Source organism: Lagenorhynchus albirostris, chromosome X, assembly GCF_949774975.1.
Source record: "Lagenorhynchus albirostris chromosome X, mLagAlb1.1, whole genome shotgun sequence".
NCBI lineage: Eukaryota > Metazoa > Chordata > Mammalia > Artiodactyla > Delphinidae > Lagenorhynchus > Lagenorhynchus albirostris.
The window spans coordinates 111,177,552-111,203,725 of NC_083116.1; the positions used below are offsets into that span (position 1 = coordinate 111,177,552).

At 39.7% G+C, this 26,174-nt stretch overlaps 1 protein-coding gene and 1 long non-coding RNA gene across 6 annotated transcripts in view; one reads left to right on the forward strand and one right to left on the reverse strand.

Annotated features, from left to right (window-relative positions):
- LOC132513445 (uncharacterized) overlaps window positions 1-17,174 on the forward strand; it is a 135,659-nt gene extending 118,485 nt beyond the window's left edge. The window contains exons 2-3 of the long non-coding RNA XR_009538478.1: window positions 12,281-12,355; window positions 16,915-17,174. This is a non-coding gene — a long non-coding RNA (uncharacterized LOC132513445). The remainder of the gene's footprint in view (window positions 1-12,280; window positions 12,356-16,914) is intronic.
- POLA1 (DNA polymerase alpha 1, catalytic subunit) overlaps window positions 1-26,174 on the reverse strand; it is a 303,249-nt gene that overhangs the window by 112,247 nt on the left and 164,828 nt on the right. The window lies entirely within an intron of this gene.

The following is a 26,174-nucleotide window of genomic DNA, read 5'->3' on the forward strand; positions in this document are numbered from 1 at the left end:
ACTTCTAGTCCAGTGCTCTTTGCTCTCTGTACCTACTCTGCTTAGTGCATGAGCCAAGAGCCATACGTGGTTCCTGAGTACTTGAAACATGGCTAGTCCAAATTGCACTGTGCTGTAAGTGTAAAATATACAGCGAATTTCAAAGACTTAGTCCAAAATAGGCAATATAAAGTATCCAACTGATATTTTAAATATTCATTAGATTGAAATAATTTGAATATAATGGGTTAAGTAAAATCTATTACACTACAACTATCTCTCCCTTTGTTTTTAAAAATACAAGAAATGTATCATATACACTGTGCTAAATCTTGCTTTTCTCCACTTAAAAGTAGAGGAAATTATACCCTCTAAGCATAGATAGACCATCAACGTTCTTATTAATGGCGGCACAGAATTCTCTTGTATGATTATAATAATTCAATAAATCAGTCCTCTTTTGACCAACAATTAGGTTGTTTTTGGTCTCTTACTATTACCAGTAATGTTGCAAGGAATATTCTTGTACAGTACCTTTGACAACATCTGCAAGTCCTGCATATCTGTAAGGAGAGATACCCAAATTGGAATTGCTGAGTCAAAAGGTATATTCATTTAAAAAGTTTGAAAGATGTCACCAAGCTGTGGTCCAAATAAGGCGTACCAGTTTCCACACTGCCCAGCAGTGCATTCGAGTACTCCTTTCCCCGCACCCTTGCCTACTGATAGGGCTACCTATTATCTAACTTTTGGATCTCTGTCATTCAGATAGGTGAAAAATGGTATTCGTTTGGACTTCTGAACTTAAGAGTGAGCTTGAACATCTCTACCTATGTTTATAAGCCATTTGCATTTCTTCCTCTATGAACTGCTTGTTCCTGTCCTTTACCAATTGATTTTTCTACTAGGTTATTGGTCTTTTTCTCCTTGATTTGCAAGACTGCTTTATATGTGAAGGAAATTTGCCCTTTATTTGCTACGCAGGCAGCTATTATTTTCCCTTGTTCATCATTTCTCTTTTGACTTTATGGGGTGTGTCTGTATATGTAACTTCTGCCCTGCAGAAATTTTTATTTTTTAATTTGTAGTCAAATTTATTGATAGTTTTCCTCTTTGGAGTCTGATTTTTGTGTTGTTTCAAAAAGTCTTCCCAACTCCAAGATAATTAAAAATATCCATTACTTTTATAGTTTCATTTTCTAAGTCTAAGTTTTTGAGGCATCTGGAATTTGTTTTAGTGTAGGGAGCAAGGAAGAAATACAACTGTATTTTTTTTTTCAAGGTTGACTATTCCCTACTGATCTGAACCACCTCTTTATGTAATACTAAGTGCAACTTTTAGATATATCTCTGGACTTTCTCTATTGGCTCCATCAAAATCAGGAGAGCACCAAAAGACTTTAATTACCCTAAACTCCTAAAATTTTTAATAACTGGCAGGTCATCTTCTTTGTAGGAATTTTCCTGCAATTGTTTTTTAATGGAGGAAGCTTTAAATTTATGGATAAACTTAAAAGAGAATGATCCTAAACTGTTGAAAAGTTTTAGCCAAGAATAGGATACACTTTTCCATTTACTCAAGTCTTCTTTTAAGACCTTCAGTAGCATTTTAAAGTTTACTTTATATCTATATATATCTCACATTTCTTGTTAACTTTATTACTAGGTATTTAATCTTCTTGGTTATTACTGTAAATGGTATTTAGTTCTTCCATTATATTCTCTGATTGTTGTTGGTGTAGATCAAAGCTATGATTTTTTAATATTAATTTTTAACTAGTGACTTTATTGATTTTTTTTTTTTGGCCGTGCCACGCAGCTTGGGGGATTCTCAGTTCCCTGACCAGGAATTGAACCTGGGCCTCAGCAGTGCAAGCCTGGAATCCCCACCAGGGAACTCCTCCTAAATTCTTTTTGTCTGTTAGATTTTTGGCTGATTTCATTAGGTTTTCAGGGTTTGCATGGATCTGTAAATAATGATAATTTACCTCTTCCCCTTCCAATTTTTATATACTATTTCTTTTCCTTGTCTAATTACAGTAGCTAATTCTTTGAAGACTTGGTATTTGGCAAAATTTTCTTTGGGCTGCCTCTGGTATCAGATTTCCCAAGAACCTAGGGCTGTGGACCCAAAAACTAAGCCATCAAAGGATCTCTGCAACTGGAAAAAATTATATTAAAATCACTATAGACCTTTGGCTCAGAAGGCCTAAAATAAACTTTGGCGCCGAATTTAATTTAAACATTTTAAATGTTGACTAAATACTAAAATGGTTCCTTTTATATTTGGGGAATTAGTTCTCTTAAAAGCTCCCTTCCCTAACACAGTCTTCTTAACCAATCACTTCTCCTGCCTCTGCCTCTAGCTAGATGGTGTTAAGGTCTGTTCTAGCAAGAGACTCCTCTAATTCTGTGACATAATTTTAAAAAACAAACATGAGGTTCCTCATAAGTCTTCATGATTTATCCATAAGTGAGGTTAGGACAATGCACACAAATTCCTATCACAGAAAGTATTTTCTCTTAACTAAATCTCATTACTCCACCATTATTACATTGGGATTTCATGCTGTTATTGTTTTCTTGCAACTGCTCCTGGCTGAGTAGTAAACCTCAGTGAATATCTAGAGTAGTGGTTCTCAAAGTAGTCCCTGAACCAGCAGCATCAGCATCACTTGGGAACATGTCAGAGAAGCAAATTTTCAGGCCCCACCCTAGACCCGGAATCAGACACTCTTGGGGTGGCATCTAGCAATCTGTGTTTTACTAAGTCCTCAGTGGTGTGGCTGTGATAAGTGGGCATGTATTTATAAAAATAAGGCTTAATATGTATAAATCATGAGGCTAAATGGCATACTCTATCAAGTTGTAAAACCCAGAAGCCAGGCTGAGATAAGAGTGCTAGCACGATGGAAGAAAGGGAAAAAAAAACTATCCTTAAAAAAATCAGCTGCTAATCCTGACATTTGCCCTCTCCAAGCCCAAAACACTCTATGCCCTTCTGAATACTTAGATTACTAAGGATTTGAATATATATATTCCCAGGGCCTACTATTTCTAAACTGCAAGAAGCATAAAGACAAAACCTCTGAAGAAAATACTGTCCACCTTAGCAGCTGTTTTCGTGTGTTACAGAAACAGGTTCAAAGAAAACTTTAGATTCAGCTCCCCAGCTCTCCTGACCTTGGTCTCTGAATCTTCTAACTAGCCCCTGAATCTATTTTCATGTCTCACCCATCTGCAGCAAGCCTGACGTGCCTCACACGGATGCTGAGATGATCTTAGGCAGGCCTGTCCATGCACTACTCCACTGCCCTACTTGTGATTCCATTCTGGAGCTTAGGAGATGCTACTGGGAAAAGATTCTCTTCAGCTCTTCATCTGACGTTTCATGTAATAAAACTAACGAATTTGACTTTGCTGCATAAGTACAGTCACTGAGTGTTCCTCCAGGAAAGCAGGAAATGGAGCTGGAGTAGGCCATTAATTAACTAAAACCAGAGAAGTCTACCTAATCAACTCTCCTTCCCTGGGAACATGCTCAGAAGGCCTTGTATATTAGAAGCCAGCAGAGATATTGACATTTCCACAAGTGGGACTCCAAAGTATCATTGAGGAAGGAAAGCCCTTTGCAACAGAATGGGTTTTTATAAATTTTGTGGAGGAAAGAAGGTCTGAGATACTTCACTAACTGGCCACAAACCAGACACACTGTTACCGATCACACAAAAGCCTCCAGCACCAAGGTAGTCAAATACCTGAGGCATTTTCCATGCCAACATGAAAGGAGGAAGACTCTCCACTCTACTGCTACATTTACTGCATCACTGGAGCATCAATGATCTCAGAAGGATGTGGGTACAGGTACCTGGAGTGGAGATACAGCTGTTCACGTGTCTGGCAAACTGATTCCCTAAGCAGAAAGGATCTGTCCTTCATCCAGCCCAGCTTCCATCCTGGCTGCCCTCACCAGGAACATCATGACCAAAATAGTATTTGAAATGACTTTTAAAGAGAAAACATCCCCATCTCCCCCAGCCCCAAGAGAGCTGAATTTTTTACACATTTGTATGAATTGAATTTAATATCAAATAATTAAAACGAACACTTCTTAAGGGCAAACAACATGCTGGACCTGTATGTAAAACATCATTTCAATTGTATCTCTGGGGGAATGGATATTTTGATCTGGGAGACCTGGAAAGCAAGACAGCGAGCATGGCTCTAAGTGCTGGAGGCCCAGACATGCCAACATAAAAGATTAAGGGTATTTTGAGGATGGAGGAAAGAAGGGAAGAGGAAGAAGAAAGGGAGACACAAGGGCATCCGCAGGCCAGTCCCTCAGCCCCCAAGGGAGAGGATCCTATCATATCATTTGAACCCCCGGGGCCTGAAGTAATGTGTCACACACTGCAGGAGCTGAAGAAATGTTCTTTCAATTTTAAACTGATGCAATTAAACTTTATGATATCAAGGGCAATTTGGACTGGCTGAACACTCTAGCTTCCCTCAGGCTAGGTTGCTGGTGAGAATCCAAAAGCCCTTCCTTTGCAGGAGGCCGATAAAGAAGCCCTGTGGCAAAAGAGCAGGAGCCAACTCAAAGCTCTCCCCTCATCTCACTGCAGGCGCCTTTCACCTGGGGAGCCTTTGGGTGTGCCCCACTTGGATACCGCAGTAACACCTACCCACCCTCTTCCATGGGATGATACATCATGTGGGACCAAAGTCTTAAAACTGCCTGAGAACTGCAGACTTGTGAACAAGTGTAATTCCCATGTACATGCATTTCGGTCTTCTTTCCTGACAATATACAGCACAGCGTTGTGGGCTTTTCTTCTTGAAGGCATATTTAAAATATTGCATCAGAATGCTGCGAAACCATTGCCTTGTGATGAATTCTCAGGGATCCATTTTACTTGGAAAATGGAAAACAGTGCATCTTCTCTATGTCCTTTTCACAACAGACAACTCACTGATGATTACATTAATTAAATCCGAATAGATAACCAAAAGGTAAGTTTTCTCGGTTGACGAAAGATAAATATCAAGTGAAATTACATTTTTTGAAATGCTTCAAGTTAAAAAAAAATCCCAGGGCTTCCCTGGTGGCACAGTGGTTGAGAGTCTGCCTGCCGATGCAGGGGACGTGGGTTCGTGCCCCGGTCCGGGAAGATCCCACATGCCGCGGAGCGGCTGGGCCCGTGAGCCATGGCCGCTGAGCTTGCGCGTTCAGAGCCTGTGCTCCGCAACGGGAGAGGCCACAACAGTGAGAGGCCTGCGTACCGAAAAATAAATAAATAAATAAATAAATAAATACAGCCAAAAAAAAAAAAAATCCCAATAACCTAAATGGGAAAAGAATAGATACAGGTATATGTATCATTGAATCACTCTGCTGTACATCTGAAACTAACACAATATTGCTAATCAACTATACTCCAATAAAAAAAAATTCCCATCATCCACTGGGTGCCACCAGGCTTTTCTGCTGGAAATCAGAGTTCTCAGAGAATTCCAAGTCATTGCGACTCTCCCTTCCTCTCAAGGTTTCTCAAAGTGTACAACTGTGGGAAGTAATGCCATGTCTCAAGCTGTTAATCCCTGGAAGATTTTCAGTTCCACTGTACCATGAGCAGTTTATGAAATATTTGAGAAGTATGTAAGCCCTATCTGAAAGCTCCAAAACAATCCGGAACATCATCTATGCTGACCGAGGAATGAAAATATGAGAACACGACCTTCCACTAAACAACCAAAATGACTCTCCCTGTTTGCCCACGAAGAGAAGCCCAGCATTATTTAACCTTTTCCCTAACATGGACGACATTAAAAAAACACTTCACTTATGAATTTAACAGACTGAAAGTAAGCTTGAACTGGAAATGCCACAGAGAACTGCCATTATGTTCATAATTCAACTTTGTGTTATTCAATACAACCTAAGGGGCAGCTTTTGTAGAGCACAAAATATGAACTGCACATTTCTGAAAGGTCATGGGAACACTAGGAGACAAGAATAAAGTGAATTAGTGAAAATGAATTGAGTGTAGATTTTTGCATTAGAAGTCAAAGTTAATACAGTTATTACAAAAAAGTTACCATCAGTCTCTCAGAAACAGTGAGCTGTACATTATAACTTACTAAATATTTCATCTAAGAGTTTGGAAATTTCCCTCCACGAGGCATATAAAAGGTTCTCCTTTCCCTCTGTGTGTACAATTTGTTGTTTACCTTAAAAAAGAAATTTCCTGAAAATGCATTTTCCTTCTTTTTAAGAACCCCAGTGACTCAACAGCTAAAAATGTGGAATCTATGAGACCTAAAAAAGATTTAGGTCGATATTAAATTTTATTTTCATTACCATTAAAATATATTTTTTCAAGGTCACTATACATGTTAATGTAAATTAGTTCTTTAAGAAAAGCATGCATGAATAATTTTTGGATAAAATAAAACCTCATACTTTGTAAATGTTTCACGTATTTAAAAAAATACAGAAAGTCATTTCAAGTTGAAAACTAGCTTACATTCTTTCTGAAGAACAAACACATTAAATTAAAACCTCAAGGCCAAGGAGACATAAAGGAAAGACCAAGTTCTTATAACGGTGTTTGGGAGCCAGGAAGCCATGGTACAAATGAGACTAGAATTTTCTAAGTAACTCTAGGTCAAAAGTATACTCATTCGAAGATTATTTCCAAGCTAAAAACTTCATGAAATAAATAAAAACAAAGAGTGTAACACTGTAATTCACAGAAAACTGGAGGATGTCCTGTGCATATTTTTAAAAACCCATTAATTGGAAAGGGGGAAAATAATGAGTCATTTTGTTGGCAAACCTACTAAAATTTCCAAAAAAAAAAAAAAAATACTGGATACATGACAGACTTGAGTAAAAATCAGAAATGTCAAAATGATTAAATACACAAATTTCAAGAAACAAAATCGAAACAGTTTATTGAGATATTAACGATATATGAAACAAATATAAAAAAATTTTACTTAAGAGCTCAAAATATTTTGTTTATTTTAGCTTCATATTCAAATTAGCTCATAATCTATATTAATATTTTAAATCAAATGGAAAAATTATTTTGTCATTAAAGCAGTACTTTTGGGCAAACTTAGTCTATTTTACTAGTCTGTTTTAAAATAATTTAAGAAATAAAAAGTATAAAGATAAAAATCTTAATATGCAGTTTGGTAAAGTTCAAGTCAGTCTTTGAACAACACGTTTATCTATCCAGTAAAGCTTGTGTTAATGCGATGTAAGAGTTTGGCAAATTCAACTTTAATGGAGCATAAAAGTGCTTCTGCTTGAAAGTGAGATCATTTTTAAAAATTCAAAGCATGATCACTTTTTTTTCGTAGGAACAATCTGATACAAGCAGCAAAGCTTAAATAAACTAGAAACATTTCAAATGATCCATAAAGGATTAATAAGCACTGCAGGAAGTCCTATAGGCTCAGCGTATACATTTTCCATCTCTTCCCCCCATGATGGGCATGATATGAAATTCTAAACAGAAGTGAAGTTTCAAAGTCCCTGAATGTTAAAGGGCTCTCGTGTTGAGGTGAGAGGTCGCAACTTAGGGCTCTCTAATTTGAAATGGATCAAAATTATGATGGTATTAGGACAAGAATCATGCAAATTCGGACATTCAATTAAAAAGGTCTTCTTGCTGAGGGTAATAGCCAGTGGTCAGAAGCAAAACTAAGGCAAAAGGGATAGTGGTAAGCTACAGGCCACTAATATAACAAGAAGAAAATGACAGCTATTATTTTGGCAGAGATAATCTATGCTGAAACACAAAACACACACGCACACAATTTCTTTCAATACAATTTTCTTGTCTTCCCACTGACTTCTATGATTACCACAGAATGCAGGGTTCTAAACACATTTCTCAATTGAATCCTCAATCAATAATAGTAAAAACTTCAGATGGAAGATATGGGAAAATGCATTATGGCATTAGTAACTGTTTCCAAAATAGGCTGAACTTATCAATATGCACAGAAGTTGATAAGAAGAAACCTCAGATACCTGAAACATCATATTTTTGTCACCCCAAAGCTCAGTCATGTTGCCTGTGTCCATCAAATCAAATTTTTTATTCTTAGGTTGGGCAATCTTCTTTCCTAATCCTTATAACTACAAATTCTTCAAGAATAAATATACCTCAGAAAAAAAAATTCCCTGCTTTAAATACAAATATAAACAGCTCCCCCAAAGTTACAAAGGCCTATCTTCTATGAAAGATAAAATGCCAAATTTTCCTTACCTATAACCATAATTACAACTTGGCACGGAGTCCTAAATTAAAGTCAGTAAGACCATCATGGCTTTTTTAGTAAGCACCCAGGTTTACTGCTGGAGTAAACACTCAGGGTGAGGCAAAAGCAGTTCTTAGTTTTTACACAAACTTTAGAATGTGCATATTTTGCAACGTCTAGTGTTTTAATAGTTCCTTGACAGAAGCATAAATTATTCATGCCACTACAATGAGATTTACTTTCTTAAAATGAAATGCAAATAGTAAGTGAGAAGCGTGACATTTAACAATACCAATGAATGTAGGGATCAACAAGAGGAAAGCTTAAAAGCAGACAAACAAACAACAAAAAAAGAATGTCTCAAGTAAACAGTCTTATGTGGGAGTACAACTGCCAAACCTTTCATGTGTCAGCCATCTCTCAGGGTACAGAGGGCCCTTACTAAGGCTTTGGCTATTTTATTGGCAATTCACATGACCATTAGCAGTTGAAGCAATAGGACTTCCATAGTGATAAATTCAATCATTTACTGAACACCTATTTTGTTCTTTGAATTTTCTAGTAACTTGATAGAGCAGGATGCAAACTGTCACACTCTTATGTGAAGAAGGCTTTCTGGAAAGAATATATGAACTTTGAATCAGCGGCCCAAGTTAAAATCCCAGCTCTACAATGTATTATCCTAACACTGGCTGAGTGTCTGATTACAATATTCAGCTTCCTTATCTGTAAAAGTAGAAAAAAATATCACCTACCTTCACAGGGTTGCTACCAGAATTAAATGATACCACGTATGTAAAAGATGCTTAGCAAAGTGTTAGAGAGCTCAAAAACTACTAGTCTTGGGGATTCCCTAGTGGTCCAGTGGTTAGAACTCAGCGCTTTCACTGCCGAGGGCCTGGGTTCGATCCCTGGTCAGGAAACTAAGATCCTGCAAGCCGTGGTGTGGCCAAAAACAACAACAACAACAACAACAAAACACTAGTCTTATTTCTCCCACTATCTAGAAATCTAAAAACTTATAGGAAACAAAATTATTTGCCAAATGAAACAATGTAACTACAATATACTGAAAGAAACTGCAGGAGAGAAGTTATACATTTAAAGTTCTCTAGGAACACAGAGGAGAAAAAACCTTCCACAGTTGTAATGTGAAGGTATGCTTCCTGGAACTGAGATGGGTTTGGGTCATGAAGGTTGAGAAGAATTTAAACAGATAGAGATGGCATGTGGGCAAGAACAATCCAGGCAGTTGTGAGAAAACAAGAAGCCCCGTCCGGAGGAATGGGGATTTGATGGTGTCATCGGATGAGAGGGTATGTGGAGAGGGAAGGTTGGATTATATAATGTCTTAAATGCCAGAATACAGAGTTTGGGTATGATTCTACAGAGATTTAATTAAGCCACTCCAGTACCCATGAGTGTGTGTAAATTGTGCCTGTTATATTCTAGAGTAGATTATAAAAGAGGATAGGATGCTACCTACAGAGCTAAGGTCAAAAAACAGTCCAAATTCCTTTGGCTTACAGACAGAATAATCTAACCCCCAAAGGGCACCCATGATTAAACAATAGAGGTCCCGAAAAACAAAATATGACAGCTGAAAATGTTGAAGAAATGAGACTGAGTCATCAATTACAGAGTTTAAAGAAATTTAACAGAGATATGAGTGATATTTACAAGTACTAAATTTAAAAAAAAAAGCACAAAGGAAGGTGGCTGTATTCATCTGATGTTCAACATGGGTGTGAAGCAGGCAGTAAGGCCTAGAACAGAGGGAAGAACGTTTAGATTAGCCATGGGAAAAAATTTGTGAATGTAGAGCTTGTGAGGATAAGAAGACAGCCCAGCAAGAGACTGCAGCAGTACCATTAATGCAAAATCTTCAAAAGATTTTCAAAGCACAGTGACAAAAAGATAAGACTTCTCAAGATGCAGTGTTTTCGTCTGGGTGATCTGCAGACGACATGTTACTTCTACAATTTATGACTTTTGGATTAAAGCTGGGAGACGGGGGGTGTCCTTCCAGACATGGAGAGCCCTTAATGATAGCACTGCTACAAAACTGCACAGTGATCAAGAGTTACTGAACTAAGAAAAACCTCGGCAAGTACTCCCTCAATTATTTCGGCCCTTGGGCATTCGATGGGAAACTACTCATTGCTATTATTCTTTTTCCAACATTCATTTTATAGAATATCAAGACAGAGTCAAATGTTGACTTACTATGGTAAATAGAGGGGAAAAGAAGCCTGCTTTGATTTCCTTCCCTTTATTACCACCTTGGTTTTGTGTTTTAGAATGTCGATTACGTTTGAAAGGAGGGTGGAGGATGGCGGGGCATGCTCATCCCTTCAATGAAGACAAAAGACAGCAGCTATTTCATTCTGCTGTGAGAGTGTTACCCCCCACCCCCCTTAATTCTCTCACCATCATATTAAACTGTGATTTTCAACAGGGTCCTGAAAAACATATTATATTTTACTCGTTTTTCTAAAAGAATTAGAAGGCAATTATAGGGAAAGGATACAAATAGGGCAAAAATGTTTTTGTGTTTTTAGCCCAGCTAAAATTTTCAGAGTTTAAAGTCACTAGAAAGACAAACTGTTAGGTATTCAGAAGGAAAATGTGAATGTTTTCCCAAAGGCATTATTAACAATTAATAATCATTACACTGGTGCCTTGTTTACCTGACCTTGTGTAAATTCAGCAGCCTGGTAATTAGACCCATATTTTGCACATTTGTATATTTCCATGCATAGATTTGACTCATTCATTCATCCATTAAAATTTGCTTGACAGACGTAGATGAATAATCAAGCTACAATTTGTATTTACTGGATTATAGAAAATTGCCCAAACTGTTAAGTTCAAGGAAAGCACATTCTTGTCTCTCTCTTGTGACTGATGTAAAAGCAATTACACATCAGAGGATTGCCCCAAAGCTCTCAGAAGAAGTGGCACTGCTTTTGCAATCTAGGGTCTTTAACAGTTATCTTCTTTTGTGAACGTAGAGACTTTTTAAAGATTAACAGAACGAAGAAAATACCCCTGTGCAAGTAAGTTTATTATCATTTAGCTCATTACACTGTAATTTTACATTAAAAAGTGATGATCAACCTTCCACATCCAAAATAAATAATAATGCACCTTTATTCTGCAAAGATTGTACAGGCAGTGGAAGTTTTGAAGAGGAGAAACAAGACAACTTTTGCGGAGATGGGTTTATGACAAACACTCCTCCCTCCCCGTAGAAAACAAACGTCAACAACAAAACCTGATCAAACCTCTTGCTAACTAGCAATCAATGAGAAACAAAGGAACGCTAAGATTTCATTATTAATGTATTTTCATGCAAAGAAAGAGAACATATCTTAGTGCTAACTGCTCCCTAAATTCTGATGTTCGGTACTAGCCAAACACGCCGTCATGTGGAACTGTATTTTACACTACGGTATTTATTTTGCTTTTGCAGTCACTAATCAAACCATCGCTAATACACGTTTTCTGGTCTAAGGTACCGTACTTCTTTTACACAGCTGAAGATACAATTTTGCTGTCTTAAATCCATCTCTTCAAACTGCTTATTTTGATTGTCTACTTTAGAAGAAAAGGAGTGATTCCTGATTTCTAAAAAAAATGTGTGTGTATATATAACCAGCATTATGAGATTTTAAAAAAACTCTTAGATCATAAACCTAATTTTATAAAAGTATACATGAAGACGCAACTATACATTTTGTATAATCTTTAAAACGGACATTTAGCTCCACAGCTGACAAAGCTTATAACCTGCTTTCACAAACATTATATTAACGTTTATGCAGCTCAAAATTTGGCTTGAAGCACATTTTCTGGATTGGCAACAGAGAGACATCCTAAGGGCTTTACTTACAAATTTAACAAAGAAAACGGTTCCCCAAACTTCCGAAACATATATCTGATTCTTTTTTTTTTTTTTTTACCATTACCAAAACCTAGTTTGTTTCCCCCTAACATTCCATCTTTTCTTTGTATAAAACAGATGTCTTGATGGATATCAGACATTAACTTCTGTGGTGATGGCCTGAAATCACCTAAAAGATCACCAAACAACCAGGTAAAGCATTAGTTTAGAAAACTGAGTTGTTCTTACAATCCACATGTTTATAAACAGAGAAAGGGGAATTTAGATGCTTCTAGTGTGTGTGATTTCACATAAAACTGTCTGCTGAGTCCATGGCATTGTAATAGGCATTTCAGGGTCTCGTGTCAAGAAGACATGGTCTTGGCAGTTTAATATGATAAAACAACATTGATTTTAAAGCCAAACACAAAAGCTATTTGCCTGACTCTTGGCTTCAATGGAAACAACGAGGGGGTGTCCAGAGGATTTTGAATGGGTGGTGGGGGGTACTGCTGCCCTAGGAGTCTGACGCTGCTCAGACAGAGCTGCTACCCAGTGTGTGCCTTGGGTGATTCTCTTCTTTTTGGTTTATTATCTGTTTGGTTGGTTGTCTTTTGGAAGGTTCCAATTGTTGCAAATTGCACTGCACTCTACTTGCTTAAGAAAAAAAAGGGAGGAAAAGTAGCAAAAAAAAGTACAGCTGTTCTATGAACTGCTGGCGATGGTCTGACAAAAAAAGTCATCTGAACTCGTGTCCATTCCCTCGCTCTAGCTTATTCCCACAGAGTTGCTTTTACTACCAACTTTAGAATGGAACTGATATACTGCATCACTGTTGTCCAAAAATATTTAATTCTATATCACAAATTCAAGTTATCTGTTAAACTTGGATATGATGAGCTTTTCTGAGGCCCCCTACAGAAGTCTAGATTTCACATCCTATTATCAGCCACTTTCTCACCTCTCCTGATTTTCCCTAAGTGTCACCAGCACCACTGAGCATATGATGACCAATAAACAGAACAACTCTCCAACAGGAGGCAAAAGCCAACTGGGCCCCATCACTCTTCTGCAAGAGCATATTTGTGTATGCCAGGGCTAGGGAAGAGCACACAAAAAGACAAACACCCAAGCACACACAGGGCGCTAAGGGCTTCTCAGAGCTGTATGTCTGCGTATTTAGCTATGCTGTTAACAGGAAAAAGCTATGACTGCCAGCGTTAAGAGAGCTTACGCCAACAGGAGTTTCAAAACCAGCCCTGCCACTAACAAGCCAGTTTCCTGGCCGTGGTCTGGGGGACAGGTAGGAGTGCTATTAGATAAAAGAAAAGATCAAAACCACATCTTTGTAACACACACACAGAGAACTTCTTAAGATTCCTAAGGTGACTGAAATTTACATTGTGAGAGAGACTGAAGCTGACATTCCAGAAAATACTGTCCACTGAGTGTGGAGTCATTAATAATAAAAAATAGGAATTAATTGGCTATTCCATTAAATACCACCCACAGCCTTTCTGAAGGTTCTAAAAATCACTCCCTCACTCAAATAAACAAGTCCTGTGTCTGCCATGTCCCTGGAGCTCTGCTCTACTCCGGGGACATGAAGCGAAATAAGGCACTCAACAGTGCAGCTTGCATTCACCAGGAGCTTGCCGTCTGTGCAGGAGAGAGCTGCTTGCCGATAGATGCCGTCCCACGTTGTGTTCAGGGGTTATGGACACACAGGAGAGAGGACATTCTGCCTGTAGAATTGAGGAAGGAAAGCTTTCCAGAGACTGTGCCGCTGAAGGTGTAAGGAGAATTTCGCAAGTTGGGGCCATGTGAGTGCGCGCAGGGGATTCCAGGCAGAGAAGATGGCAGGAGTGAAGGCAGGGAGGGAGAAAAGCACGTGGGAACTTTGAGGAATACCAGGCCCCTCCGGGGCAGCATGCAGATAACCTACGGTGGGCAGTGAGGATGGAGAAGAAGGTGGCAAGACTAGCTTGGGGACTAGTGCCACGCTAAGGAATTTGAATTTCAATCTGTAAGAAATGAGAATCCTCTGAAGGTTTTTAAAATGCAAGGTAACATCATTAACCCTATTTTGGGAAGGTAATCCTGTGAACAGTGTGGACAGTGGACTGATAAGGGAATAGGCCAAGACAGGAAGATCAATTAGAAGACTAAGATGGTACTTCCCTGGTGGCACAGTGGTTAAGAATCTGCCTGCCAATGCAGGGGACACGGGTTCGATCCCTGATCCGGGAAGAACCCACACGCAGCCGAGCAACTAAGCCCGTGCGCCACAACTACTGAGCCCGCGTGCCCAGAGCCCGTGCTCCGCAACAAGAGAAGCCACCACAATGAGAAGCCTGCGCACCACAACAAAGAGTAGCCCCCACTCGCCACAACTAGAGAAAGCCCGTGCACAGCAACAAAGACCCAACGCAGCCACAAAAAAGGAAAAAACGAAAAAAGAAAGCTAAGAGGACCAAGAAGCGAATTAAATCTGTCGGAATGGAGGAAAAGACAATGTGACATTAAGAGAAATACAAACACCATGACATCCAACATGGGCAACTTGAGGGCTTCTATCATCCTAGGTTAGGATGTGCTGGAGGGGTATCGCTCTATGTACCTCACAAGATTACTGTGAGGAACACATTAGGAAAGGGTGTGAAAATGCTTTGAAAATTGCAATGCACTGTGTAATATACAATGTATATTACCATAATGGAATCCTCTCCTTTTCAAATCACTTGTTTCTTTCTTTAAGGGACATTTAATACTTTTGGTAGGTGAGATCATGAAAAAACTGTCAGGAAGGTCCTGACAGCCCTAAAGACAGGGAGCTAAGTAAACCAGTTTGCAAGAAAAAGCCCAAAACATTTCAAAAGATGGACAGTCTATTTTCATTCGAATTGCTGCATACTGAGGGGGTTGCAGAATCCCATTCCTATTATCTGATTCCTGTGAGGAACACTGGGAAATGCAGCCTAGGGACTGTCCCATTTATTTTACTGTAATTTTATTTTTTTAAATAAGAATTGTATATATTTAAGGTGCTCAACACGATGACTTGATATAGTGAAATTATTACGAAAGTCAAGCTACTTAACATTATCTTCTCCTCACATAGTTACTACTACTTCTTTTTTTTTTTTTTTTTTGTGATGAGAGCACCTGAAATCTACTCTCGGAAAATTTCCAGTGTTCAATACGGTATTATTAACTATAGCTGTCATACTGTACACATTAGATCTCTAGACTTATTCATCCTATGTAACTGCAACTTTGTACCCTTTGACCAACATCTCCCCTGGCCATGTTGATTTTTGGACCCTGCTCATACAGTGCTAGGCCTAGGCAAAACTACGCACTTCCTACAGAAGGGAGGGTGAAACTACTCAGAAAGAGACTATGGTGAGTCACAGTCAAGACTGAGAGGGTGGTGACAAAACTGCAGATCTCAGAACCACTTTAAAATGTTGTAAAGAACATAATTTCTCGGCATATGCAGGATCAGATGATGCCATTAAATCATTATACAGGAGGTCTCCTAGAAGAGATACAGGGAAGATGACATTTCTATACACAAATATTCCTCAGCCTAGGTTTATACAATCATATCCACACCAGAGAAGAGACAAGGTTGAGCAATGCTAATTATCTGCCATTTGTCAAGTGTCAGCGATACACCTGAAGACTTAACAAGGATGGTAAATTCTCACCAAAAATGTGGAAATATTAAAGATGCTGTGGGGGCTTCCCTGGTGGCAAGTGGTTAAGAATCTGCCTGCCAATGCAGGGGACACAGGTTCAAGCCCTGGTCCAGGAAGATCCCACATGCCGCGGAGCAACTAAAGCCTGTGCGTCACAACTACTGAGCCTGCGCTCTAGAGCCCGCAAGCCACAACTACTGAAGCCCGTGCACCTAGAGCTCTGCAACAAGAGAAGCCACAGCAATGAGAAGCCCGTGCACTACAACTAAGAGTAGCTCCTGCTCGCCACAACTAGAGAAAGCCCGCGCACAGCAACAAAGACCCAACAGAGCCAAAAAAAACCCCCACAGTATTAAAGGTGCTATGGGCTTTCTACTTTCATACAATTAATTTTTGTCACATTAGAACTCATTTTGTTTTAGAAACTTAATTCCCTTCTCATTTTTTTAGGAAAATTTGATTTATCAAATGTATGATTTTATTGAAAAGTGAGGAAAGAGTGAAAGCAATTTAAAATAAAATTACATTTAAAAGTAATTCTATATGCCAAGTTTAAAAGCTTAACAATTAGTTTATAAATGTATACCATAATATATTGAATACTGATTATAACACAAGCAATTGCAAGCATTCTGTTGTTGGCACTGCGCTCCACTGGAAGAGCCCATTAATAATCTTCTACCGTTCACCTGAAATGCAAATTAACGAGCTTTCCATAAAACAATTTGTGTGGCTCTTCCCCCTTCTCCTTTTTAAGTATATATTTAACTTGATACACGTATGAAAGCATATATACCTTTTATTCTCATAACTTCATATACAGAACTATATGAATATATAGAAATCATATATATAATAATAACCATAGAGGTCATATATAGAAATCACATTTAAAATACTTAGTGGTCCTCATACATTACATTAGAATTCATCAACATGTGTTTTTTGAAAAGTTTAGTAATCACAGAGGGAATTTTTATAAACACTAGGGCCCTTGCCTACCCTCAGAAATTCTAACCTAATGTTCCAGGGTGGGCTGACTCATCACTCTTTTTAAAACCCATCCAGGTGGGCTTCCCTGGTGGCGCAGTGGTTAAGAATCCGCCTGCCAATGTAGGGGACACGGGTTCAAGCCCTGGCCCAGGAAGATCTGCAGAGCAACTAAGCCCGTGCACCACAACTGAGCCAAAATTACTGAAGCCCGTGCGCCTAGAGCCCATGCTCCGCCACGAGAGAAGCCACCGCAATGAGAAGCCTGCACACCACAACGAAGAGTAGCCCCGCTCACTGCAACTAGAGAAAGCCCGCGCACAGCAACAAAGACCCAATGCAGCCAAAAATAAAATAAATAATAATAATAATAAAAAAAGAAAGACCTGGTTCAGATAAACCTTAAAACACACACACACACACACACACACACACACACACACACACACACACACACACACACACACACACACACACACACACACACACACACACACACTCCCCTCCAGGTGATTGTAATGTGCAGCCAAGGTTGAGATCCACTGTCTGCTTGATACAGAGACAGGCGTATGATAAAAACGAAATGCTGTGGTGAAAAAAAAATTTTAATGCAGCATTCTTAGAATGTTCCATCTGTCTCAAAATGTTCCTTTGGTTTTCAGTATGAAATTTTAGAATCTTAAAATGGCTGGGGCAACAACAATATTTCTAGGATGCAAGGACTTAATTCTCAAATAGGACTTGAGTCTATACTATCCTTCTTTACTGGTAAGGACCATATTAAAATGCACTGTTTTATTTTTCCTTTCTCTTTTAAGCAGCTTCACTATTTTGATAAAAACAATCCCTATTATGAAATATTCAAAGAGAGAAAAGCAATATGGAAAAAATAAAATTCACCTAAACTTTTCACCACTCAGATATGGTTTCTGACCTATGGTAAAATCCTTCTAGAAATTTCTTTAAGCATACACACATACAAAAATTTTACATAAGTGACACTACACTACATAAGCTGGTGTTTTTTAAAAACTCAACACTATTATGTGGCCAAATATTTGGTCCAATAAATACAGATTTGTAAAATAAATGTTAAAGGCTGCATATTAACTATGTATTTATGCAGGTTATTTTTAATGTTTCATGGGTCCTCAGTGTTCTTTTGAGAACCAACTGATTCACCTTTAATTCTCTTAACTATAGAAATGTCAAAAAAAATTTCTATAGCTGTAATGCTATATACTAGGGAGTAGAATTGGAAACCAAAATTTAAAAAGCAGGGCTTCCCTGGTGGCGCAGTGGTTGAGAGTCCGCCTGCTGATGCGGGGGACACGGGTTCGTGCCCCGGACCTGGAGGATCCCACATGCCACGGAGCAGCTGGGCCCATGAGCCGTGGCCAATAAGCCTGCACGTCTGGAGCCTGTGCTCCGCAGCGGGAGAGGCCACAACAGTGAGAGGCCCGCGTACCGCAAAACAAACAAACAAAAAAGCAAAAAAAAGAACAAAAACTTTCCCCAAATGAACTCCTTTAGGTATAAATCTAAAAAAACACATATAGGACTTTTATGCTGAAAACTACAAAATGCTAATGAAAAAATAAGAAGACCTAAATAAGTGAAGAGACATTCCGTGTTCACAGACTGGAAGACTCAACATAGTAAAGATGTCAACTGTCCTCAAAGGGGACTTCCCTGGTGGCGTTTGGTTAAGAATCTGCCTGCCAATACAGGGGACGTGGGTTCGAGCCCTGGTCGTCTGGTAAGATCTCACATGCTGCGGAGCAATTAAGCCCGTGCGTCACAACTACCGAAGCCCGTGTGCCTAGAGCCCATGCTCTGCAACAAGAGAAGCCACTGCGAAGAGAAGCCCGTGCACCACAATGAAAGAGTAGCCCCCACTCGCCGCAACTGGAGTAAGCCTGTGCACAGCAACAAAGACCCAAAGCAGCCAAATAATAATAATAATAAAAATATAAAGATTTAAAAAAAACTGTCCTCAAAGTAACATATACATTTAATATAATTCCAACAGAAATCCCAGCAAGACTTTTTTTGTTGATAGACAAGCTGACTCAAATTTATATGGAAAGGCAAAAGAACTAGAATAGCTAAAACATTCTATTAAAAAACACAATGGAGGAATCACACTACATAAGACTTACTATAAAGCTACAGTAATCCAGACTGTGATGCTGGCAAAGGGCTAAACACAGAGATCAATGAAAGAGAACAGAGGGTCCAGAAATAGACCCACACAAGTATGCTCAAATGGTTTTTGACAAGGGTACAGAAGCAATTCAAAGGTGTAAGAACAGTCTTTTCAGTAAGTGGTGTTAGGACAATTGGACTTACATAGACCCTCCCCCCACAAAAAATGAACCTTGTCCTAACCCTCATACCTTACACAAAAATTAACTCAAGATGGATCATAGATCTAGACATAAAATTTGAATTCTTAGACATTAGACCAAAAGCAAGATCTATAAAATAAAAAAAATTTTAAGTTTGTTCTGTGAAACACAGCATTAAGAGAATAAAAGTACAAGCTACAGAATGGGAGGAAATATTTGCAAATCACATATCCAACAAAGGACGTGTATCTAGAATATATAAGAACTCAAAACTCAACAGTAAGAAAATAATGCAAATTTTAAAATGGGGGATAATTTGGACACTTCACCAAAAATGATATAAGGATGGCAAATATAAATACACTAACCATCAGGGAAATGCAATTTAAAACCATGATGAGATACTGCCCACACCTATTAGAATGCCTAAAATAAAAAACACCAACTATACCGAGAGCTTATGAGGATGCTGAGAAACTGGAACTCTCATATGCTGCTAGTGGTAATGAAAAATGGTGCTGTTACTCTGAAAAATAGTTTGGCAATGTCTTTAAAAGGGTAAAAATACACTTAACATATGAGCCAGCAATTCTACTCCTGGTTATTTAACCGATAAGAATGAAAAGTTATGCTCACACAAAATCCTATACACGAATGTTTATATAAGCTGAATTCATAATTACTAAAAACTGGCCAAACACTTTCCACTGGGTAACTGGATCAAAGAAACTGATACATCCATACACTGGAATAATATTCTGTAATAAAAGGAACAACCTACATGAAGGAAGACAGTCCCAAAGGCTGTGTACTAGGCGATTCCATTTCTATGACATTCTTGGAAAGACAGTAATAGAGTGAGGAGAACAGATCCATTACTGATCCATCCATGACAGACAGAGTTAGTGGTGGGAAGGAACGTGTGATTATAAGGGGATAGCAAGAGGAAGTTTTTTTGGGCGATATGACTATTCTGTATCCTGAATGTGGTGGTAGTTACATAAATCTATACATGTGCTAGAATCGGTAAAACAGCAAAATGCTATAGACATGGGTAGGTTAAAATGGATGCACATTTGAATATAGGAAAATTAAGTCTTCCTTTTAAGTGGCTCAATATCTAGGTTTCATTTCTAGGAAGCTGGAGTAGGGGATATAATTACTTGAGTGCTGGACCCACTGCTCATGCTGCTGGGGTTCTGTCTTCATGACCCATTGAACGAAAGTAACTGAGTTGAAGACATGACCTAATTTTCTTTTTCAAATCCTCAGATCTAAAATTTCTCTGCTGATGAAGTTCCAACGGATATGTTAGAATTTTTCTTCAGTGTTGTTTGTGGGGGAGTTGTCCTTAGAATTTAATTTTATATTCACAGATCAAGTACCTACCCACTCCTAGCTAAGCAAAGAAACACATATATTACAATGTTTCATTCTGCACATCTTTGAGAACGGCGGCAGCATATTCCATAAGGAGGTGAGAGGTGGGTCCCAGGTGGAAGATAATGCCATGGATGGAAAACATGACACTTCATAAGCAAAAGTGGTAGGACTCAGCATATGATGTGAGGTTAGCCTTTTGAATGAACTTATTTTAAAAGTGCAACTGAGGACTTCCCTGGTGGCCCAGTGGTTAAGAATCCACCTGCCAACGCAGGGGACACGGGTTCAAGCCCTGGTCCGAGAAAATTCCACATGTCGTGGAGCAACTAAGCCTGCGCTCCACAACTACTGAGCCTGCGAGCCACAACTACTGAGCCCACGCACCTAGAGCCTTTGCTCCGCGGCGAGAGAAGCCACCGCAATGAGAATCCCGCGCACTGCAACAAAGAGTAGCCCCTGCTCCCCGTAACTAGAGAATGCCTGTGCACAGCAGTGAAGACCCAATGCAGCCAAAAATAAATAAATAAATAAATAAATAAATATTTTTTAAAGTGCAACTGAAAGAAGTAGCACAAGGGAACTGTGGACAGGGGGTGTGGGTGATAGATGTGTTTTGTATCTTGATTGGGGTAACAGTAATATGACTCTCATGCAATTGTAAACACTCATAGAACTGTACACCAGAGAGTGAACTGTACACCAGAGAGTGAACTGTACTGTATATAAATTTCAAAATGTAATAAGCACCATCCCCCATAAAAGTAATATACGCTCATTGTCAAATATTTGGAAAACAGAAATACAATGTTATATACCATTCAAGATACTGGATGTTAATGTACCGGAGTACAAATGGCTTATTGATATGGTTTCAGATTGCACATTGGAAATAACCTTTAAGAAACTACCATGCTACAAGGTTTGGTGGAGTGACAAAAAAGAATACCCACTATTAATGGAAAAGGCTATTAAAATACTCCTATCTTTTCCAGCTTCATACCTGTGTGAAGCCAAATTTTCTTCATATACTTCCACCAAAACAACACAACAACATATCACAATAGATTGGATGCAGAAGCAGATATGAGAATCCAGCTGTTTTTGAAGCCAGACAGCAAAGAGATTTGCAAAAATTTAAAACAATACCACTATTCTTACTAAATTATTTTGCTTTGTAAGACAGGTAGTTATTTTTCATTAAAAAATTTTGTCATATAATAGGCTTATTGTTGCTTATAAGTGGGTTAACAGTTTGTAGATGTCTCAGTTTTAATTTATAACCTAGGGGCAGGACGGGAATAAAGACTCAGACCTACCAGATAATGGACTTGAGGACACGGGGAGGGGGAAGGGTAAGCTGGGACAAAGTGAGAGAGTGGCATGGACATATATACACTACCAAATGTAAAACCGATAGCTAGTGGGAAGCAGCCACATAGCACAGGGAGATCAGCTTGGTGCTTTGTGACCACCTAGAGGGGTGGGATAGGGAGGGAGGGAGACGCAAGAGGGAAGAGATATGGGGATATATGTATGTATATATATATATAGCTGATTCACTTTGTTATAAAGCAGAAGCTAACACAGCATTGTAAAGCAATTATACTCCAATAAACGTGTTAAAATAAATAAATAAATAAATATAACCCACATAAGCAGAAACTCTGCCATTCTCAGTAAATTTAAGAGTGTGCAGGGTCCCACAGAACAAAAGGTTTGAGAACCACTGTGCTATGTAACATTGCATACACTCATCAGCATGAGAAGCCATTATGCTGTGAAAATTTAATCAGGTCTTTCTTTTCTTTTCAATTAATTAATTAATTAACTTTGGGGCTGTGCTGAGTCTTTGTTGCTGCGCGCGGGCTTTCTCTAGTTGCGGCAAGCGGGGGCTACTCTTCGTTGTGGTACGCGGGTTTCTCAATGTTATGGCTTCTCTTGTTTCAGAGCACCACGGGCTCTAGAGCACAGGCTCAGTAGTTGTGGGGCATGGGCTTAGTTGCTCCGCGGCACGTGGGATCTTCCCGGACCAGGGATCGAACCCGTGTCCCCTGTATTGGCAGGCAGATTCTTAACCACTGCGCCACCAGGGAAGCCCTAATCAGGTCTTTCTTGGTACTAGACTACTCTCCTTTTGTCTTTCTTTGCTGATCAGTTCCTGAAAGGAGTGGCTCTTGAGCGTGACTAGATGAAAAGCTGCAATTGAAAGAAATTATCCTCAAAGGATTATGTGTGACTTCATCCACATGGTTTCTAAATCTTTAGTATACATATAGACATAAATCCTGGGCAGTTTGGGTTTTTTCCTGCCATGATTCTTAAGCATTCTTTGCTGGTGGATGGAGACTGAAGGCTGGCTACACAGGCTCCTGAGAGCCGAGCTACCAAATCACCTAGGTTCCCAGCAACACGAAGAGCTTCTCCAACAGCCAAGGAGCCTGAGCACCTGTGCAACGTGAATGAGGCTGGGGATCTTTCTGGAAACAAGCTGCATAATGTACGTCACAAAACTCTAACAGAAGAGTTATCATATGCTGGAACATGGTAGAAACCAAAAATATTTCTGAGGGAGTACCAAGGGTCAAATGAGTTTTGAACCAGTAAAGTTATACACTGCTTTTCAAAACCCAGCTAAGACCAACACACCGTAGGTGTTGGTATGAGCATATGGTAAAGCCATACCTGACGCACACCAAGCCCAAAACAAACCAACACCCACCAATTAGAAAATACTGGTGCTCTAATTTTCATTAGTAGTATTTGGAATCCAGGCTTTGAGAATTTTTCTATGGTACCATGGAAAGGCAGCTGAACTAAATCCCTCTTGAACAGAAATATAGTTGTTCCATTTAACATGAGAGTAAGCTAGACAGAACAATCTGGAAATTCGTATCTGTAACTATCTGCAAAGGGCCAATTTCCACATGTGAACCATAACGTATACTTTCTAAGCAAGCCAAGTTTGAGACACGCATTGCCTGGGGCGCTCCCCTCCCCTCTCTCGTTTTACCCATGCAGCAGAGAACGGAGAGCTCAGTTTTGCTCCTTGAAGTCAAGAAGGTCAACGGTGTGAGAATCTCACTTTTGAAAGGTTAAATGAAATTTGTTCTGGTTCAGTGTCTTACTCTACTACAAGACAGTACACCTCTAGATGACTGGAGTTAGACCTGAAGTTGAATTTTTCCTAAAGACCCAAGGTTAGAGAAATCAATCTGAAAAAGGAATTCTACTGTTTCGGCACAAGCAGTTTTCTGTTTTTACCCACTTGTTTTCAGATATTTGACAACTCCTATGGCATTTCCTGAGCATTTCAAAAAACCTCCAATTTTCCCTTCAGAGGAGGCAAACCGTATCAGAAGCCGCCGAAAGCCCAGGCGCCCCTTCAGTGGCCGCGCTGGTCCTTGGCTGGGCAGCTGTAATCGGCTTTCTGGACTCATGTCCCTGCCAGCCCTGTGGCCTGGCTTAGCTTGTGAGGCTCACGCCAGGGCTCTGGAGGCATCCTACTGAAAGAGCGACTGCAGTGAGGATGGCGTGCAACTTGTTACTCATCAACGGCTGTCTTACCGTATGTGATGATGAGCAGAATTCTGGACTAGGGTCCCCAAGGATGGTCACAGTCCTGATGCTGCTACTTGTAACCTGGGAAAGTCACTTGATAGCTCCAGTCTCTCAGAAGAGCATGACTCGTTCAATAACTCTTTACTGAACAACGACCAGGTTAGGTACAATACTGGGTGCTGGGTCTTGGAGGACTTAAGAACCTAGTGTCCTTTCCTTGCTTGTAGCCACTTCCTCAAGCTGCCCTTATCAGTGTCCCTTCCTAAAGCTGACTTTGGGGCCACATTCACCAACACTGAAAAGGAAACTCCCATGCTGGCAAAGTGCAGGGAGGGCCAGGAGCAAGGACAGCGCGGAGTGGTATCGTTCTGACTTGGGGGGGCGGGGGGGAGAGTGGCGAGACAACGGAAGCTTCCAGATGGACGCCTCGGAAAGACGGGGCAGCGGGGCCCCAGCCTAGGGCTGAATCTCAGGGCGGGAGCGGGCGGGGGCGGAGCACGTGGAGGAACCCAACCGAGCCACGTCATCCACTGTTACCTCAGAACAGAATAATGAACGTTAACAGCGAGTGCTCTTGAGGCACTAAGCACTGGAGATGCATCATCCCATGTAGTCTTTCTTATGACCTGATGTGCCAGGTACTACCACTGTCGTTGTCTTATAAGCTACGAAACGTTGGCCTCGAGAAGTTACTAAACCGCTAGATGACCAAAAAGAACTCTGACCAGGTGTTCGAGTACAAAACCTCACAGTCCATTGCGAGGCTAGCAGGGGCTGCTCTGAAAACTGATAAAAGCAAGTGCTAAGCTTTCCAAACAGGAGGAAAGAACAGGCAAGGGCAGTGGCTACGACAGCCTCCACCTCTGACAAAAAGCTCTCAGAGGAGGAAAATATGCACATGCGGGGAATGACATGGGCAAGACACAGGCTATGGCCCGAGCTCAGACCCTGCAGAAAGATCTGAGGTCAGTGTTCCCTGTGGTCAGGGCACCTGAGAATTTGGTGTGGGTTCCCTCCTAGTTCCTCAAGATCACGCTCTAGTTCTGCGACTCCCCAAATAGGGTCCATGCCATAAGGTTAAGATTAAACAAAATAAAAGATAAAGAGGTGTTGTGATAAATACAGAGAGTACAAGGAACGTTGGTTATTCTATGAAGGTTAAAAGTCAGGTGGCATATAAGGGTGTACCTGATCCAATCTGCTTATTGGAACTCCTTTTTTTTGAAACAGTTCAAGTTTAATTTGTTGATATATGGCTTGTGGTCTATACTTAGACAAACACTAAGTTCTACAACGTACTGGAACTCCTTTATAACAACTAATATTCATACCATGTTAACGCTGTTTGTGTAGAACACGTAGCTGGCACGTTTTAGGGGACTAGATTTGACCTGCTATTCCCTTAGATTTGTACAATAATACATTTACTTACAGTAAGATTCTACTTCTTAGTTTTTCTGTAGAACACACCATGGTGTTGCAGTAAAATGTTATACCTGACTGAAAATCAGCTTGGTGGATATTCATACTTAAGAAAAAACAGCCATTCGCTAATAAAAACACACCAATCCTCCATCAATGGGCCCTGGTATTAGAATACCGCATTTAAAAAAAGCAACTGGTGTCCGTGGTGTTCACTTATGTTAAACTTCCCTATCAAATGGTGTGGAGCAAAAAGAAATACTAATTCTTTTGTTTTGTCTTAACAAGATTTAAGATGAGTTCTATGGATTCCTAAAGAAATGATCCTTCAGGCACCGCTGGGCAGCATGGATTGCACTGCCTGGGATGCTGAATGGGTGGGATGGATATCTACTGCTTCTTTGCATGCCTTTTGTACCACTTATAATTATGCTGTTAAGAGTCTTTACAAAAAAGAAACCCAGTTTATTCTTTTTAAATGTTCTAAATATAAATGCAGAGGCAAGGAGATAAACAATAATTCCACTGGTGCTTAGAGTTTAAACTATTTGAACTAATGTACCTGTGAGACTACTGCATATTGCAACCTACAACCTAAAAACTATCAGCCCATATCACCACAGG